A 20,349-nucleotide genomic window follows, 5' to 3' on the forward strand; every position below is an offset into this window, starting at 1 on the left:
TTTAGAAAAATATGTCTAAGAAAAATGGGTAGACTTTATTTTAAAGTGGAGTGATGTTTTTTTTTGATTAAATAATAAACTAAATGATTTTTTTTTTTAAATTCTGTCAGCAAAAAGGGTTTATTTGCACCATTTTGTAACGCTAGGGGTATATTTACACCACTTTTATAATGAGGGATATATCTGCTCTAAATTGCAAAGTTGAGGGGAATATTTGCACCTTTTCCCTAAGTACTATACCTACGTACTCTCTCCGTCTCAAATTATCCGTCGCTTTTTTATTTTACACGCTCATTAAGAAATATTAATTAAGAGTGTCATTTGACTACTTTTACCCTTATTTATATCTAAGTTATAATCTCTCTCCATTAAATGTTTACTATATTTATTAGTCATCTCCATTAATGACAAAATCTTACTGAGGGTAAAATGGGGAAGAAGTAATTCATTGTGCCTTAAACTTCTACAGCGACAAATAAGTTGAGACAACTATTTTTAGTAGTCACGACAGGTAATTTGAGACAGAGGGAGTAATAGTGAGAGCTTAATATTAGAAATTGTGTAAGTTTTATACTTGATGCCTTCAAAACTTTATGGTTTTATAAAGATTAATCCTTTACCCGACCACTTTGTATCAGTTCGTGTAAAGAGATTTGTATTCAATTGATTTGGTAGGTTTGAGCTAATCTTGTTCGGTTTATTCAAAGTTATATGTCATACTTGTACATGGATCAGCATAATTTTTCCCAACATCTCCATCAGATGATAATATGTACATCTGCAGTATTATTTTCCATATGTAATATAGTAGGATGTAATATAATGCCCCACACTTAATTTGCATCTCCTTTTAAGATTCGACAAATTGTAAAATTATATGTGCGATGAAAAAGTAAAGAAATTAGGGAAACAGTATAAATATATATTTATTAACCAAAGTAAAAAGACAAATGAAGAGGATGGCACAGAACTATCTAAAATCATCATATATGCAGTGGATTTCGTTGGAGGAATTATTAGTGCTATTGAATCGGATGTAAGAGTGGGGAGACATGTTTGTTTACCCTCAAAAGGTACAGATGAGTTTGTTTTGTGATTCAAAGAATACGTGAATTGATTTGTTGTAAATAGCGTAAATAGCGAATGATAAGTAAGAAAATCAAGTAAATATAAAACAATAATATAATAAAATAAGTCTGGGTAGTTTAAAATCGCAAGAATTTCTCAATGTGGATGACTCCGAATCAATTCCAAGCATTGAAGAACAGTTTGTTTCCGGAACAAAAAGTAAACAAATTGTATTATAATTTGCTTGAGCGCGTAAAGAGTAAATTGTTAAGCTAGAACTGGATGCCCTCTAACTGACATTGGCTCCTTTTATAGGTGATAATTCTGCAGCCAAAGGCCCTGAATCGTTTATGAATAATAATGATCAATAAATGCTCCTTAATTACAAATGCATAATGTTTGGCTATATATCCGGACAAGATATATAATGCCTGAGGCTCATAACTGCTCCTCGACAATTAAACCTGATTCTTATATATGGACGCGTGTGTAATAGTTTCTTCCGGGATCTCGATTGAATTACATCCTAATACGTTTTGCCTGCCACATGTCAACACCATACCTTGCCTCGTGTAACGTTAGTTTTTACACTATACATGTTTGAATCAAATTCATTCAATCCAGCTTGAACAACAAACAAAAAACTGTCAAGAAATGCTCCTCTATTATTATGATTTTTTAGCAGGGTTGGAAAAGATCGATAATAAAGAATACAGAATTGGAAATGCATAACAATGTAAGCATATGAACCGAAAAGAAAAGGGAAAAGGGCCAAAAATATCCCTTAACTATTGAAAATAGAATAACTTCATCCTCCATAATTTGGTCCTAAATATACCCTTATCGTTAGTGGAATGACTCAATTTCCCCCTAAATTATGGAAAATAAGACAAATTTTCCCTTAGCTTAAATTTGATCTCAGATGTCCCCTTATCAATGAAAAACTTGCTTAAATTTGCTTCTCAACACTAACAATCTTTTTTTCCAATCAACCCTTTTATTTTAGGGTCCACAACTTATTTGAATTCTACTTCTTAAACGACGAGAGGAAGAGCAAAGGAAAAACAAGAAGAGGAAAAGAAAAAAGAATATGTAGAAACAGAATTCTTAAAAAGTACAAATCAAAAGGATAGAACATTCCTAAAATGATTTCCCTAAAACATTCCTTTTTACTGGATGGATGACTAACAGGGGTGAACCCACCTTGAAGGGTGGGGGACGCGTGGCCCCCGTAACTTCGGAAAAAAGTTTATATACATATATTTATATACCTTAAAAACCTATCATATATTTTAAAAGGACCCATCAAACACAATTGCTAAAGTAGTTCATTTGGTAGGAGAGCTCCTGAGCTGATGCTCACCGGTCGCGACCCGAGTTTGAATCTCGGCTCCTACAATTTTTTTTTTTTTTTTTTAAATTTGTGCAGTAAACTGCTGTACAAACCTGCATTTAATACATATTTTTAATTTCTTTTAATCTTTTTATTGTTTAGTCCCCCTCCAATTTTACTTTTTCATTAAATTCCTCCCCCCAAAAGCCCCAAATTTCAAAAGTTCTTTTCTCACTTCCTACTCATCTTTTCCCAACGATAAGCAAAACGAAACTCCTTTAGCTCTCTACATTCTCAAACCCTTCTTCCATTGTGAAGTTTCTCACAAATCACTAAGTTAGGAATTTCACCCATAGTTGAATCTATTGTCGATATTCATTAATTTCTCTGGCAATCGAATTTGAGCCAACGATTGGACTTCTCTTACGGTAAAGCTTTCCCTAACTATATAATAGTATTTAATTACTAGGGATTGAGGAATACATAACTTTATAGATTTAAAAATTTAATTAAAAATTATATTATCTTATACTAAGTCCTAAAATCTTATCATATTCTTAAATTTGGAATTTTGTACAATCAACTTAAGGTATTGAAAAGTCAGGTTTGTTTTTATTTTTCAAATGGATTTGGGAGAAGTTTATTGGTTATTTATCCTCTTTTTAATAATATAATGATTGTTGACACCCGATTTTTTCCCTCCAAAATTCAAATTAATTAGTCAAGCTTCTTGAATAACAAACAGAGTAAAAGAACTATTCAGAAAAATCGAAAATACTTTCTAAAACAGCTTTTGGTGATATTTTACCATTTCATTTGGCAAAAGATCCTAATATATATTAAGTATATTGTACATATAATTTTAGGTATTAGTTATGTCTATTTTATAGATTTATACCAAAAAAAAGTGTTTAATCAGGTACGTATTTTTAATTATCAATTTAGTCTTTCATGACTTAATTATTATAGTTAGTCCATTTACCAAATAAATACTTTTACTTTGTTAAGTCAAGAAGCTTAATTAGTTAATGGAATAATTGATTCGTCTCAACTTTAATTTAATTGGGTGTAGCCTTAAAGAATGGTTTTAATTGAGGGAAAATGATTTCAAAATCAGTCCTAATTGGTTATCTCGTTAACAATTTTGGTTACAATTGAAACAAGGAAAGGTTAAGATTTAAATTCAATCCTAGCCACATTTTAACTCCCAATTCAGCCCTCATTTAAATCATTTTTTGAGCCCAAAAGATCCAACACCACCGGCCCAACACCAATGACCCAGCCCATACCCCTATTAATCCTTAGTCCCTTTCATTTTCCTTCCGTCTTCACTTTTCAGAGAAAACGAACGAACCATAACAAAGTCTCTCTTGAAATCCAGCAAAGCAACAACTTTATTGTTTTTGTTACTTTGCTCCAGCGATCTGAGCTCCAAACGTTAACCTTTGCTATTTTATTTAAATTCACTCTATTTCTTCTTTTCTTTGGGGCTAGATTTGGATTTCAAAAGAAAATCCCATGAATTTTCACTTTGACATCCGTCCCACATCGTTAGTTTTACTCAAACCTAGGGTTTTAGGGTTCTATAAATAGAACCCCATTTTCTTCATTCACAATAGGCTTTTGACAACAAAATAATAGGATCTCACACCTAAATAGGTTTTTCACAACCACAAAAAGTTTTCAACATCGCAAGTTCTGATCTTTTCAATTTACTTGACTTTAAACAAGAAATTTCTCTTATAAGCCGAGTTCTTGAATTATCGGAATCAGTTAAATATTTTTTCGACTCGTTCTGAGTTAGTTGTTGAGTCGGTGAAGTCGCAGAAAGGTGATCCTCGACGCTTGTCGCCCCCGTCGCTGCATCAACAAAAGGTAATTTTCCTTCTTTGTATTTATGTCTTTTCTTCTGCATATTTAAATTATGTAATTAGTTTAGTTTAGTTTAAGTTTGCAAGTTACGTTATTTAATTTACAGTGTAATATTCGTTAATGTGTTGTTTTGGTTCGGTTAGTTATGCGATTCTTTTTCTTCAACGTTGTGTTGTCATGACCCAAAATCCCAAGTCGTGATGGCACTAGTCCCACCGTAATAGTAAGCCAACGCAGCCATAATTATAACGAAATCTCAGTGCGGAAATAAAGCATACAAGTCATTTCATAAGTCTTAATAAATCTCTAATAAAATACTAAGTAGTTATTACAATTAAACCCCCATAATCAGATGTCACCATAATACAAGGACCAACTAAGAGTAATACGAGTCTAATACATCATAAGTTGTATGAAAATAAGAAAGACAGTGAAATATAGATAAGGAGAAATCTGGAGCCATCCAAAAGCCATGAAACTCACCCCCGAATCTCAACGAGCAGCTCTAACAGGGAACTTGGTAGTTGCGGCCTCCACTAGTATTAGGGATCGAGTCTGCACACAAAGAAAGGTGCAGCAAGTGTAGCGTGAGTACAATAAACAATGGGTACTCAACATGCATCGTTGACCGACCCTTTCCAGAACGAAGACGAGGGTTGGTATTCGACGTCACAACCACACTTGTCCGCGATTAGTCCAAATACAAGAAAATCATAATAACAGCTAAATCCACGTAACATACAGATTTTCAAGTTAAGGCCAACAAATACCAAAAATGTAGAAAATGGATGAATGATATGCAATGCCATGCAAGGCCTTTATTTCCACTTCCCGATATACACATGTTCGAATATTAAAGAATCGTGACCCATGGGGGGCTCATGAGGCCCATATATCGCAGCTCTAGTAGTTCCCTCGGATTACGGCCTCAATCATATCATATCTCAAATAACCTGTCTCTTAGCCAACCGGGATCAAGTACTAATAGAACGTGCCAAACATCATCACCGTCCGGAATAAGATCCCATCGGACTCACAATCATATCCTTAAATCGTATGCATGAATATATGTAAATTATGAATATGGCATGTATCAAGTTAAGAACAAGTATCAATACATGGAATCCATTCTCATGCTCATAATACCATAAAGGCTTCACCTTTTTTACTTCTTTTCATTTCAACGAGGATATATGTATAAGTGATATGCACACTAACAGACAAGAAAGGCAAACAATAATGATAAAAGACATAAAGTACGGGCTTCGGACCCCAATCACGGATCTCAAAGGATCGTACTATTCTATCAACTAGTGCCCAAAGCATGGCATTCAGACCAACTATACAATTGGGATTACACAGATACCCATAACGTGATAGCCGGCATCTGATACTAGTGCTCGTCACCTCACTAGTATCGGAGCCCCCTTAATTCGCCCAATTACACCTTATTAGATTCATTTCAACCAGCACACACATTCAAGAAAGAGTTCAAGGTCTCAACATGCCCAGAATGTTGAAACTCGATTCATGACACCTCTTGCCACTCTGTCTAGTCAAATACGGAATATGCGTTAGACCACGAGTCCAACAACATCCATATTGCTACATAATCCAAAACCCCCAAAATAAGCCCTAAAATTAGGATTCCAAACCCAAAAGGGCAAAACAATAAATTGAGCCTAAAATCATGATCCTTATGCTTCATATAACTTATATACCAAAGATCATCCATAAATAATTACGAATTCATGCTCAATTGATCAATTCCCAATTCTCAATTTGGGTTCCCAAAACCCTTCCATAAACCTCTTAATTTCAACATTCTAAGCATGGATTAATGGTCTAACTCATTGAAATAATCATAAAACCAAGTTAGGATACTTACCCAATGATTCCTTCTTGAATTACCTTCAATTCTCCTCCAATAATGCTCTCAAACTTAGGGGTTTTCGAATGGGATTCTAAACGAAGAACACACTAAAGACCACATTCTGCTAAGCGATTTGCGCACTTGCGCATTTAAGTTCACACCGGCAGAACCAACCTCGCCTCAGCGAAGCCCTCAAAATATCTCGGCTCCGCAACTCGCTTTAGTGCACGCGCTCTGCGGGAAAGTCTTCGCAGGGGCGGACCGTGACCAAGTCCATAGTGTCTCGCTCCTGCGAGCCTCCACTCGCTGGAGCGGATCTGTAAGGGCGAGGCCCTCTCGCACCTGCGCATACACTAGAAACCAGCAAAAATCTGATTTTTGACTCTCAACACCTGAAATCCCGAGACTCTCCCGGAACCTCCTCGAGACAAACCAAATATACAGACACTTGTAAAAACGCACTAAGAACCCACTCGCGCTCTCGGAATTCCCAAAAGAGGTCTCGTTAGTCAACCCCGAACGGGCAAAAATCAACTTTCCAACCACATGACCAAAATACCCCTAAGACTCTCGGGAACTGAACAAAATACTCAAACAGCCTATATTCGACGTTCCGAAGCTAATGGAACCGACAAAAATCCCGAAAAAATGAAATTACCCTCGAAGATGCCTAAAGTCAACCTAGTACTAAAAGATTACTCAACTTAGCAAATTCTGAAAACAAGCAAAAGGGAGGTTTCACAAGGGCAAAATAGGCAGAAATACGAAAGCAACCAAAATTAGCTAGCGGGGCGTTACATTATCCACCACTAAAACACATGTTCATCCTCGAACATCAAAGACAAGAAAAGGGAAAAGACGTACCTGGGGCTTCAAAAAGCTGAGGGTGGTTCGCCCTCATATCCAACTAGGTCTCCCAAGTAGCCTCCTCCACCGGAAGACATCTCCACTGAACCTTCACTGAAGCAATTTCTTTGGATCTCAGCTTGCGAATCTAACGATCTAAGATAGAAATCGGATCCTCTTCATAGGACAAATTCTGATCAAGCATCCCCGAATCCTATCTAATCACATGAGAACTATCCGAAACATACTTTTTGAGCATAGAAGCATGAAACACCGGATGAACACTTGACAAACCAGGAGGTAGTGCTAACTCATACACAACATCTCCAACTCTCTGAATAATCTCAAAAGGACTAATGTAACGAGGACTCAACTTTCCTTTCTTTCCAAACCTTATCACACCCTTCATGGGTGAAACCTTAAGCAAGACCCGATCACCCACCATAAACACTAAATCACGAACTCTCCGATCCGCGTAACTCTTTTGCCGACTCTGAGCGGTGAGAAGCCTCTCCTGAATAATCTTCACTTTATCCAACGAATCTCTAAGCAAGTCCATACCCTAAGGCCTCACCTCAAAAGAATCAAACCATCCAATGGGAGATCGACATCTCCTACCATACAAGGCCTCAAACGGAGCCATCTCAATACTCGAATGATAACTGTTATTGTAAGCAAACTCAGCCAAAGGCAAGAATTGGTCCCAATGACCACCAAAATCAATCACGCATGCTCTCAACATATCTTCCAAAACCTGGATAGTACTCTTGGACTGACCATCAGTCTGGGGATGAAATGTTGGGCTTAACTCAACCCGAGTACCCAACTCCCTTTGCAAATACTTCTACAAGTAAGAGGTGAACTGATTCCCTCTAGCAGAAATAATGCCAACGACACTCCATGCAAATGAAGAATCTCACGAATGTAGATCTTAGCCAGCTACTCAGAAGTATAAGTCATCTGAACAGGAATGAAATGAGCTGACTTAGTCAAACGATCCAGAATCACCCAAACGGAGTCAAACTTACCCAAAGTTCGTGGTAAACCTACCACAAAGTCCATGGCTATCCTTTCCCATTTCTACTCAGGAATGGGCTTCCTTTGAGAAATCCCACCAGGCTTTTAATGCTCATACTTCACTTGTTGACAATTCAAACACTCAGACACAAACTTAACAATATCACGCTTCATGCTACACCACCAATAGTGTTGCTTCAAATTTTGATACATTTTCATAGCACCAGGGTGAATAGAATACCTCGAGCTGTGGGCCTCCTCCATAATCAAAATAGTCAAAGTGCAAGTCCGAGGCACACATACTCATCCTTTAATCCTCAAAATCCCTTCTTCATCAAGCTTTGCCTCCACAAGCCTTCCCTTTAAACACTTTATCACTAATTTTGCACAACTTTGGATCATCAAACTGCTGAGCCCAAATCTGCTCCAACAAAGAGGAATGCGCCTCCACACAAGCAAGAACTCGTCCAGGTTCAGAAATATCAAGCCTAACTAAAGAATTTGCCAAACTATGAATCTCTCTAGCCAAAGGTCTCTCCCCAACCTGGAGTCAAGCAAGACTACCCATACTTACTGATTTCTGACTCAAGGCATTCGCGACCACATTGGCCTTGCCCTGATAACAAAGGATAGACATATCATAATCCTTGAGTAACTCTAACCATCTTCGCTGCCTCATGTTCATATCCTTTTGGTTGAATAGATGCTGAAGACCCTTATGATCGATGAAAACCTCGCAATGCATGCCATAGAGATAGTGTCTCCAAATCTTGAAATCAAAACTACCGCCGCTAACTCCAAGTCATGAATAGGGTAGTTCTTCTCGTACAGCTTCAATTTCCTGGAAGCATAGGCTATGACCTTCCCTTTTTGGATAAGAACACAACCAAGACCCAGCCTTGAAGCATCACAATGCATGGTAAAACCCTCTCCCTTGTGACTTATTTTTTCCTATTTGTTGTTGGCTCGTTGCCATGTAGAGATAGTAGATATTGGTGACTAGTGATATATCTTGATGATGATATTGTAGCACCTTACTTGTTGCTGTTTTGAGATGAGGATTGTGATACTATTGTGGCTTATTGTGTAGCCTTTTTATTGATAATGTTGGTGTGCCCATGTGTGGTACTGTTGAGATTGGTTTGATTATTGACATTGAGCTCATACATTGCACGCATTCTCATTATCACGACCCAACTAGAGGGCCATGACGGGTACCCGGAGCTAGCCTACCGAGCACTGCTTATCATACTTATCTTCAGACTCAACCTGAACATACACCATTCTCAACGCAGAACTTATTATGAAATGATCTTCAAATATCTCTCAAAACACACACACACACACACACACACACACACACACACACACATATATATATATACAGAAGCCACGAGGCTACGAAATGACATACAAAATATGCACTACTGAGATCATAAAACATCTATTACCCACATATGTCTACGAGCCTCTAACTGGAATACTGAAATCATAAGGACGGGACAGGACCCCACCATGCCCCAAATATGTACACAAAAGAATATACCAATAAACTGCAACTTCGGAGTAGTGGAGTGCTACTGTGTATCTGCTGATAAAGCTCCTAAGTATTTGTGTTGTCTCCCTGTCTACCTGCGGGCATGAACGCAACGTCCATAAAAGAAAGGACGTCAGTACAAATAATGTACTGAGTATATAAGACATGTATAACAACATAATCAAGAAATAAGAGAGCATAAGATGAAGAGATAACCTGTAACTGATCGCCTCTTAAGGCGGAGTCATGCATGCTAACTTTATATTTAAAACATCATCATATCATATATACATATATAAATTGCCCGACCATATAGGTACGGTGTGATCATCATTAGCCCGCGTCCAGGCCTCCCGCGTCCGGGGCAATCATCTCATGCCGTCCACTAGTGGTGACTGCCTCGCCAACTAGGCACAGAGTAATTATCATCATAGCCGCCCACTACGCCCATCGTAGTGGTGTTTTCCTGGCAAACTAGGCACGGTGTAACCTCACATATACATAACATAAAGCATGCATGAGAGCCCAAGTGAAAGATACAAATCTATCGGAGTGACATAAGGTCGGTAACCTCCGATTATATTATGGAACAATCATCATCGCTATATCTCACCTTGAAGGAACTAGTATCATGAGGTGGGATGGGCAACAATGAATAACATCGGGGAAATTATTAAATAAGATCATTAAGCTCATAATAGCATCAATTCATAAGCTTTGAAATCTCTAGAAATAGAATCATCATCATCATCCTCATCATTATCATAGAACACATCTTATCTCTTTCTCATAAGAAGCTCTTAAGAATCTTTAACTTTCAACTTTTGGGATGTAAGATGGTCATGGAAATGTAGAGAGGAAATTGTAATATAGGAGTCATGCCTTTGAAAGAAAGGAACTAGCCTTAACATACCTTTGCATCTCCTTAACGACTAAAAGTTCTCTTTCTAAGCTCACGACTCTACATTCAAGAGAATTCGTACTAAGGTTAGGTCATTGTGGACATGCTTAAGTTAAACTAGAGCAACTAAGAGCTAACGGAATTTGGACATCATTTCCTTTGTTTCGTTAACTTTCTTCATATAATAAACAACTCCCAAACATCAATAGCAACGTCCATAATATCATAATCAATAGACTTCTTCAAGCTAAACATTGTTCAATTATCAAAACTCCCTTTCAATGTCATCCAAAACAATAACTACAACACAACACCATATTCATTTACATATAATACTTCCTCAATATCATTAGTACCACCCACAACAAGGTTATACTCATAGCATACTAAGAATTATGATTCAAGTTAAGTTACAACCCAAAAATATCATTAAATCCATATTTGAAATCCATCTTCTATTTTCTTCCCTCATCCAAGTTATTCAACAACCAAATACTTCTAACAACATGGAATGAATGTAAAACTCACCTTTGGATGAACTTTGGAAGGATATACTTCACTTGAGAGAAACCCCAACTTCAATACCAAAGGGAGTCTTGACTTCTACAAACTCTAGTGAGCTTCTTTGCACTTGATTGTCTTGGTTCTTAGTATTTAACCTTTGATTTCTCTTGGGTTTGTGTTGATATGGTGTGGGGAATGTTATAGAGCTCTCAAGAGTTGTGGACAAGATGGGAAATGAAAAAATGAACTTGGGTCATCTATTTATAACAAAAAAATAAAGCTGCCCATCTTGGTTATACTATACGGTCCGTATAAGTGACCGTGTAATCCCACCAGGGATTGACCTTCTCTGGAAAGGTTATACGGACCCTTATACGGACCATATAAGTGGTCGTATAACTCAATTTTTCCGAAATTGTTCTCGTTGATTCGTTCGATCTTAAATCCTTATGGAACCTTCTTGGAACTTGTATAACACTTCATTAACCATCTAAGGAGCCCTATAGCTTCTCCTCAAGATATTACTAAATAATCATTAACTCGATGATTGCAAAGCCTTCCCCAAACACAACTTATACTTTACATCCTTCGACTAACTTAATTTCTCCAATTCGTAATACTTCAAAAATCTTGTATTACACCCCTTAAGCTACTAAATACCCTCCTTAAGGTCATATGGACTTCATGTTCACCTTAAGCTTGCGTTAGTCTATTCACAGCACAACAACACGAAATGTTTGAGGTGTAACACTCATCCTTCATGATATATTGTTGATACATTGATGATATACAAGGAAACATTATTATGAGCTGGGCTCAGTTGGATGAGAGTGACATGAGGACCGATGTTCGATGTTTATCCCGAAATTGAGGTATAAGTGCTACTAGCGATTGTCGAGGTGGTTACTGGAATCGTAGAGAATGGTACGTTGACTTCGCGTGTCCCTCATGGGTTTTGCTGACGAGATGTGATGTTCCATCATTGGAGGACACGTGTATCGGTGCATATGCCTTGCATCCATATTTCATACATTATTGCATTGGATTATACCTTTGGCTTCTTGTCATATTTTTGTGGTATAATTGTGGTATACGAATTTGGATTCGATGTACTGAGACTTGGCACAGTTGGGTTTAGATGCTATAACATAGGTGATGACTTATACTTGGTTACTGGCTCATGTTGATTTATACCTTGTTGATTTACCTGTTTATCTTACTTTATTCTCTTGGTATATGTTAGCTAATCTTGGTCGGCCTATGATACCTACTAGTACTTGTTGTTTGTACTGACCAGCACTTGCTTCATTCTTTTATGAATGCTGAGTATCAGGTGGGATCGACGTCTACCCTTCGTGGCTAAGAGTTTGAGGCTTTTGATTCGAGTCTGTTGAGGTGAGCATGTGGACGCTTCGCTACCCGAAGACTTTTCTGCTATTATGTCTTACTTTGATACTCTGAGACATTATTTAGACTATAGATGTATTATTATTAGTTCCGGACTTATAGATTTTAGTTAGATGCTCTTACATGACCAGACTAGATACTGGGGTGGTTTTTGATTTACTTTCTCATTTATTATATATTCATATGTCAGACTTATGTTACTTTATCTTCTTCTTCTTGATTCTTCTTCTTCTTCTTGATTCTTCTTCTTGATTCTTGATTCTTCTTCTTCTTCTTCTCCTCCTCCTTCTTCTTCTTCTCCTCCTTCTCCTCCTCCTTCTCCTCCTTCTCCTTCTTCTCCTTCTCCTTCTGCTTCTCCTTCTGCTTCTGCTTCTACTTCTACTTCTCCTTCTCCTTCTCCTTCTTCTCCTTCTTCTCCTTCTTCTTCTCCTCCTTCTCCTTCTTCTCCTGCTTCTTCTCCTTCTCCTTCTCCTTCTCCTGCTCCTTCTCCTTCTCCTGCTCCTGCTCCTGCTCCTGCTCCTGCTCTTCTTCTTCTTCTTCTTCTTCTTCTTCTCCTTCTCCTTCTTCTTCTTCTCCTTCTCCTTCTCCTCCTCCTCCTCCTCCTCCTCCTCCTCCTCCTCCTCCTCCTCCTCCTCCTCCCCGCTTCCTTCTCCTCGTCCTCTTCTTCCTTCTCCTCGTCCTCTTCTTCGTCTTCCTCTTCCTCTTCGTCTTCCTCCTCCTCCTCCTCCTCCTCCTCCTGCTCCTCCTCCTGCTCCTTCTCCTTCTCCTTCTCCTTCTCCTTCTTCTTCTTCTTCTTCTTCTTAAGGGTTCACCTACCGAGGTGGGATTGGTAGGTGCCCACGTGACTTAGTGAAATTGGATCGTGACAAGTTAGTATCAGAGCCTTAAGTTACCCGGTCTATAATACAAGAGCGTGTCTACTAAAGTCTCATGGATCGGTACGATGAGCTCCATACTTATCTGCGAGAGGCTATGGGACATTTAGGAAACTTCACTTTCTTTCATTCTTTCGTGCTACTTTAATTAGTATCTGGAACGATCATAAAGATAGCTATATAAAAGAAGAGTCTTCAGTGGCAGAGGCAGAACTGGCAAGTACCTCACCCTGAAATCTCTATCAGGTAGCCTTGGGATCACTCGCGAGGACGGGAACAGGCGCTAACCGCAAACTCTGCACTCAAGAAACAGTGCAACAACTGTAGTGTGAGTACAAATAAACATACTCGTAGGTAAAATGTAACCTACCTCGAAGCCGAGCAGGTTCCACGTACTAGTCCAACAGAGCCTTCCCTTTTTGGAGAGCTTCCGAATGATCAAAGTCGAGCAAATTACTGTTCTACATTAGATTACGAGGCTAATGATACCTGTAAAGACATAAAACGACCCTAAAAAGGGGACCCTAGGCCCACAAGTGTAAAATAGAAAATTTATTAGAAAATCTAGGTACCCAAGGTCTAGGGAATCCAAATATCAAATATCATATCAATCCGAACCCAAATCAGCATTAATTTCTTCAAAATCGAAAACCCCTAATTTTAAAGAAAAACCCTAGATTTCCATGTCAAGATTCTAGAGTAAACGAAGGATTTCAAGCTTAGGAACTAATTACCCATTGATTTGAAGTTTAGAAACAAAGAATCAATCAACAAAACTCATTTGGATTGCTAAAAATCATTTTAGGGTTTATAACCCAAATCCTCCATCTAACTCATGATTTCTACCATAGATTCCTTATTATCAAGATGATATAACATAAAAGGAAAGTAGGAAGCTTACCCAAAGGACGAATCCCAAGAAATATCCACAAAATTGCCCTTCAATCTCTCTTAAACTCCAATTTGGTGAATGGGAAGAAATAGATCGAATTTGGGGATTTTAAGAATCTGATTTTCAGTGATACCGCATCTGCGGATCCGTCTAGGAGAAATATCCGTGGATGCAAACTCAATACATAACTCACTATCTCGAATTTACGGACCAAGTCCTGCATAGGAGGGCCCGCAAATGCGACCCCAAGTCCGCACATGCGGACACTAGAAACCCGAAAATTTTGGGTTTTCACTAACTTTAACCCGAAACCAACACTCATCGGAGACTTCCCGAATACAAACCAAGCATGCAAACCACTATAAAAACATGTTATGAACGCATCCGCGCCCTCGGAATTCTCAAACGAGGTAATCTTGACCTAATCAACCCCCAAAACCAAGTTTCCAACCCAAAGAACAAAACGCCTCTGAGTGCCTCAGGAGCAGAACCAAACACCCTTCCAAGTTATAATCGACCCTACGAAACTAATGGAATCGATGAAAATCCCAAAAAGACTCGTTAACCCAAAAGTCAACTATTGGTCAACTCATTTTCACTTAGTCAACTGAAAAGCTTCTAAATTCCTCAGATTTCATCAACACTATCTCGACTACCTCGGGAATCGTGCCACCCAGGCTCGGGGCTCAAAATCACCCTAACACAGCGAGGGAAAGAATCAACTCGGGTAAATGGGTCAAAAGGACCAAAACAACCAAACGAGTCATTACATCAGTTACCAATTAAACAACTGTTCATCCTCGAATGGAAAAGAAAGATGGAGAACGAAAGTACCTGAGTGAGTAACAAGCTGGGGATACCTACTGCACATATCAGCCTCAGTTTCCCATGTATCCTTCTCAACTGGACAGTTTTTCCATTACAACTTCACTGAAGGTTTCGTTTTTGATCTCAACTTTCGCACTTGCCTATCCAATATCGCTACCAGGTCCTCCTCAAAAGACCGTTTCCGATCTAACAATACCGAGTCCTATTGGATGTCAAAAGACCCGACTGAATGATATTTCTGCAACATAGAAACATGGATCACCGGGTGAACACCCGCCAAGCCTAGTGGCAAAGCCAACTCATAAGCCATCTCACCAACATGTTGAAGAATCTCTAAAGGGCCATTGAACCTCGGGCTTAACTTGCCCTTCTTTCAAATCTCATCACACCCTTCATGGATGAAACCTTCAATAGAACCTGATCACCAGCCATAAACTCCAAATCCTGGACCACATATGGTCCGCATACACCTTTTGCCTACTTTGAGCTGCAAGAAGCTGTCATAACCCAAATAACCATGAGTGGCACCCACCCAAATCCCATAGTGGGCGAACAATCTACTTAACCAACCATCCACAACATTATCAAATTGCTTAGGCAAATTTAAAGCATTCAAGGATATAGCAAGTATAAATATCTCCAAAGTCTAGTCATGCCATAATTAAATAAAATCTGCGGAAGTCTAAACGATTACAACCCTAAAATCCGAAAGTCATCGTACAAGGAATCTAACATAACAGTCTAAGAAACAACCACTATTTAAAATAACATAAATGTCTGAAATGAAGTTGACATCTAAAATAGGAAAGATCTTCAGGCGGCCTAGCATGGATAATAGCTCACCCTCGAGTCTATCGGAAACTGGCCTCAAGCTCCATATGAGATCTCGTAGAAGTCTCTGGATCACAATCTGTGCTCAAAAGAATGCAAAGAAGGTAGTATCAGTACAAACACTATGTACTGGAATATATCATTGGCCGACTAAGACTAGTATCATGTATACAATCACAAAATCAATAAAATAGACATATAAGCACAACAACACATAATTTCAAGAACTATCAAATGAATCATCCAACATCGAAATATTAGCCCACACAGGGATAAGCTAAATCCACACAAATAGAAATCAATAAGAGTACTCAACCCACGTAATCACCAAACACAATCGTAAATCACAAATTATCTCAACTATGTCACGTATCCGTACACACATGCTAAATGGTAGTGTTTAACCCATTAGCCATGACCGGAAAGGGACCCATGGTATCCATGTACCCTGGCTTCGGAATCTTACCTCGGATCACGAGCCTTTAACTTAGGCCACATTCTCACCCTCTGTCAAATGTGCCTTTTCATATTTATATATCTTTCTCATCATAATGTATTTCCATTCCACAATTAATAAGAAATGTGAACAATCAATAATCAATATCAGGGAACACAAGTCACCATATCACAAGTCATATCAAGACTCAAAAATCAATTCATCAATAATCATGAACAAGGGATTACTCTAAGTCAACAAGAAGAGTATATATGAACTCCTTCTTTATCATTTCATATCAATTCATCATATAATTAATCAATCTATATCAAACTGTTGGAATTATCAACAACACTTTATGTCTGAAGCCCTAATCATGCTTCTCCTATGAATTTCATATTACATACAATCAATTAATCAAAGTCTAACTCAAGTAGACCGTAAACTACCTCAAAGCAGACCTGGAACAATGTAATCACTTCGCGATAGCTTTCTCCTTTCGCAAAGCTTCAGAACATTCAAAGTCCAGAAACATAGAGCTATATGAGTATTCAAATCATCTACTCAAAAAATACAACACTTTGGGGAAGAGAACTCAACTACTTCTACCCCTTTCAAATTGGTGAACTATCACTAAGTATTATTTCATCATAATATCAACCCCAATAATCTGTAATGACCCGTTTGGTCGTTATTGCATCTCCAACACTTTTGACCCTTTCCTAAGCTTGGTTAGCTCACTTTTGACCAGAGGGGACCGTTGACACACTTCCCGAGGTGTTTAGATTTGATTCGGGTGACTTTTTGTGAAAATTGAGCTTAAAGCAAAAAATGGTCGACTCAAAATTGACTTTTTGATAAACAGACCTTTTTCAGAAATTCGTCGATTTTGAGAGGTCCGGATGGTCGTTTAGAACTTGTGTGTATATCTGGTTCGGTTCCCAATGCACTGGGATACATTTTGGGACTTAGGTTGAGAAGTTGGTTATGAGGTATCGGGGGTTGGCTTGGTCAACGAGACCTCCGATAGAAATTTCGAGGCCACAAGTGCGTTCTTAGCGCCTTTTTCTGTATATCTGCATATTTGGTGTGTGACCGGGAGGTTCCGGGATGGTTCCGAGTGTCGATTCCAAGTTTGGAAGACACCAGAATTTATCTGGTGTCGGGTGGCCGCAACAGCTGCTGACGAGCAGAATCTGCTATTTTTAAGTTTTAAAAGCCCCAACCTTAAGTCATTATTTCATTTATTATATCTCTAAGCTTGGGAGGCGATTTTGAGAGGGTTTCCACTAGTTCTTCACAAAGGTAACATCCTTGACCTTAGAATCATCTATTCACTTCTCTTAACCATTAATCTATGCTAAGATTCTTTCTAAGAGTATGAAGGCTAAGTGGGTTTTGGGGTTTTCTTCTATAATGAACTTGTGGTTGTAAAACCTTGATTTGCTAGTGGATTTAGCTTGGGTAAGCATGGAATTGATGGATAATAGCTATAGTAACTTGAATCTTCCATTTCTAAGGCTTAATTTGTGAATTAAAGGCTAGGGTTTATACCTAAATTTGGGGGTTTTCTATATAATCCGAATTTTGAGTAATTATTAACTAAATTAGTTGATTATTAATGGGAATCGAACATCTAGAACACTAATTTCATAGTGAGAGCTTGAGATTATTATTTTCACTTTATTAATTTATGAACCCTAGTTTTTTGGTTGGAATTTGGGGATTTAATAAGAGTTAAGTTATTAAATGCCTTCTTCTTATTTCTAATTCCGCGTTCAAATATGGTAGACTTTGATTACCTTGAGGCTCAACGTAAAGGAAGGGCACAAGTTTGACTCGAGATTGCTGCTCGGCCTACCAAGTGGGTTACAACTTACCTTTGTGGTGAGACTTCGACTAGCGAAGAGTATAATTAGATAATACTGTCAGAGATTCATGTAAAACTTCGGGTATAAAGTTTGGGTTAGATGTTGCCTTAGGGTTTGGTATTGCTTGTGACTTGTTTAATCGGGCTTGTGGCTTGTAGACTCCATAGGACCTTGTTAGGTATGTTGTGTATAAATTGATGGATTGTTTGTGAATTTGGAGTCAAACGGAAGGACGAAATTTCTTGATATTGATACTAGTACTTAGTGTACGCCTTGTTATTAGTATAGCAATCTTGGGATATTTGATCGTTATTGTTATGGAAATTGGAGATTCGTTATGATTACTTTGTGGATCATTGTTGATGATATTGGTGCGCTTTGTATGGCATGGTTGTGTATCATTTGTGATATTGGTGCACTATGATTGGCACGGCTTGAACTTTATATTGTTCATGGATTGTACTTGCATGGTTCCATATTCATACTCATATTCATGGCATATAGATTATTGAGTCATCCTAGGCTTGTGACACGGGATAAAAGGTTATGCTAGGCTGTGTGATACAGAATGGCCGAGATGGGGATACTTATACTAAATTGTTAGGCTTTGTGATTGGTACTGATCATAGAAATGAGAGGAAACATTGATGACTATGATATTGTGAGACTTGATTATTAGTAGAATTGAGAGTTGTGACTCCATTGTGGTTTATCTCGTTGCTTTGATGACTATATCACTTGTGTGCCCCTGCATGGCACGGTTGGTTGATATGATTCATTGATATTGTACTTGCATCATATTCATACTGCATACATTATTGCATGGGATATTGAGTCATTTCTGGGCTGTGTGCGGAGTGACCGATATTTTCTGAGACATATTGGATACTGAGTCATCTCTGAGCTGTGTGTGGAGTGACTGATATGGAACACTAATATTATGAGACTTTCGGATATTTGGTCCTCTGAGTTGTGTGCGGAGTGACGGTGCTTGGACTTCGCGGGTCCCCTATGGGTTGTGCTGAGGAGGCGTGGAGGTATTCCGACATCGGAGTACAAGAGTACAGGCATTGCATTGCATCACATTGCATTCATACCTCACATTGCATTGCTTTGATTATACTTCTTGCTTGTTTATGAGTTAGACTACGTTGGTTGGATCGTACTAGTGGACTTATTTGATATATGTGAATAGCTGGAATAATTGAGATTAGTTGCTATAACATAAGGTTTGATATGAACGGTGATTACGTGGAAAAGCATGACTTGTACTTTATCGTTTACTCGTTTTTACTCGTTTTCTTTTACCTTATTGTCTTTATATATGCCAACTAGTCTTAGTCGGCCTATGATATCTGCCAGTACTGTTGTTTTGTACTAACCTACGCTTGCTGCATTCTTTTATGGATGTAGAGTATTAGACAGGTTCACACTTTCCCCTCGCGGCTGATCGGCGAGGCGCAGTCATTCCGGGGGTGAGCACGATGACGGCCGCTGCCCGGATGTTCTTTTCCTTACTTACTTGTCTTACTCTTATTTCGAGACAATTGTATATTGAGACTTTTTCATCTTCAGACTTGTAGTATTTAGTTAGTGCTCTTGTGTGACCAGATCATATACTGGGGTGGTTTATGATTACTTCCGCATTTATTATATATTCAAATGACAGGCTTTGTTGCCTTATTTTCTTTCGCTATATATATTGTGGGTTTGTGAATGTTGAATTAAGGGTTCGTCGACCAAGGTGGGATAGGTAGGTGCCCGCGCAACCTTGTGAAATTGGGTCATGACATAATCATATTCTATCCGTTCATGGGTTTTCTAATAGGTGAAATTCCTCTACAAGCAGTTTTTATGCTAAAGCTATCATCTTAATGAAACCCTAGGTCACATTAAACAAGTTCCATCATTAATAGACAAGTTCTCATCCTAGGAAGTGACAATATATACTCTTAGATGATTAAACAACGATAAATTCAACAACACATTCATTATTCAAGGGTTTCTTAAGTTCTATGGTTTTAGCCCTTTCATTCACCATTAACGGACCTTTAACTAATCATGGGATCTAACATGATGATGGAATTAACAAAGTCAAGGGTTGAGATTTACCTTTTAAGAGCACTTTAGCCTTAGCCTTAAATTTTCGCCACAACAGTTCTTGGAAACTGTTTTGGCGTTATGTGGTGAATGGGTTCGGAATAAAGAATATAAAACACGGATTAACGCCTTTCGTCGACCACTACAGCGGTCAAGAC

The 20,349-nt window shown here is 38.3% G+C and overlaps 1 long non-coding RNA gene across 1 annotated transcript; it reads left to right on the forward strand.

Moving 5' to 3' along the window:
- Positions 1 to 3,746: 3,746 nt before the first annotated feature.
- On the forward strand, positions 3,747 to 19,754 carry LOC132067049 (uncharacterized). The gene is made up of 2 exons (XR_009416997.1): positions 3,747 to 4,276; positions 19,505 to 19,754. It is a non-coding gene; the product is annotated as an uncharacterized LOC132067049 (long non-coding RNA).
- Positions 19,755 to 20,349: the final 595 nt, after the last annotated feature.

The sequence above is a fragment of the Lycium ferocissimum genome, chromosome 8, assembly GCF_029784015.1.
Source record: "Lycium ferocissimum isolate CSIRO_LF1 chromosome 8, AGI_CSIRO_Lferr_CH_V1, whole genome shotgun sequence".
Lineage (NCBI taxonomy): Eukaryota > Viridiplantae > Streptophyta > Magnoliopsida > Solanales > Solanaceae > Lycium > Lycium ferocissimum.